Below are 1,007 nucleotides of genomic sequence, written 5' to 3'. Positions count from 1 at the left end.
GGCGTCATAGCACACAGCAACTCAAACTTTTGAGCTCAAGCAATTCTCTTGCCTCAGCCTCCCGAGTAGCTGGGACTATAGGCACCTGCCATAATACCCAGCTATTTTTTGTTGCAATTTGGCCAGGGCCAGGTTTGAACCTGCCACCCTCAGTATATGGGGTGGGCACCCTACCCACTGAGCCACAGGTGCCACCCTCATTTCTAGTTTTTAAAAGGAAGAAATTTAAAGTTTAATTTATATAATTTACAAAAAGAACATATGATTATTATAAAATTTCAAATGCTACAGATACCTGTGAAGTTGAAAGTAAAAAACTGAGGCAGTTTCATTTTCTGGAGACAACCATTGTTTACAGTTTAGTGTCCACATGTATACTTCCAAAAATCTTTTTTCTACTTGGGAGGCTGTGGTGGGAGGATCACTTGAGCCCAGGAATTCAAGGTCAGCCTGGGAAATACAGCAAGACCTTGTCTCTTAAAAAATTCTCAATACTAGATGGCACCTGGGCCTCAAAGGAGTAGGGTGCCAGTCCCATATACCGGAGGTGGCGGATTTAAACCCAGCCCCAGCCAAAAATTGCAAAAAAAAAAAAAAAAAATTCTCAATGCTTTTACAAATATGCCATTATTTTTAAATTATTTAAATTATTTTTATAATAGACATATGCTATTCATACTCTCTTGTAACTTGATTTGTTTCCTTATGATACACTTGGACATCTTTCCATATTGTACATGTTAATCTTTTTCAAGATCTACACGGTACTACACTGGGTAGTGATTTTAACCAGTCCTCTTTTGGTGAATTGTTTCCAAATATAGCAAACATATTTATTATGTATATCTTTGCACACTTGAGCATATTACAATATCCTAAAAGAAGAATTTCTAGATGAGATGTTGGCAGAGTTTTTCCCTAAAAAGTTAGATCATTTGGCTCAGCGCCTATAGCTCAACTGGCTAAGGCGCCAGCCACATACACCTAAGGTGGTGGGTTCGAATCCC

General features: G+C 38.5%; 1 protein-coding gene across 1 annotated transcript in view; it reads left to right on the top strand.

The window, feature by feature from the left end:
- UEVLD (UEV and lactate/malate dehyrogenase domains) overlaps positions 1-1,007 on the top strand; it is a 55,154-nt gene that overhangs the window by 51,709 nt on the left and 2,438 nt on the right. The window lies entirely within an intron of this gene.

This window comes from Otolemur garnettii, unplaced genomic scaffold, assembly GCF_000181295.1.
Source record: "Otolemur garnettii isolate 467f Iridium unplaced genomic scaffold, OtoGar3 scaffold00001, whole genome shotgun sequence".
Classification (NCBI taxonomy): Eukaryota; Metazoa; Chordata; class Mammalia; order Primates; family Galagidae; genus Otolemur; species Otolemur garnettii.
Note: the sequence above shows the minus strand (reverse complement) of the source record. Positions and strands in the feature narration are given on the sequence as shown.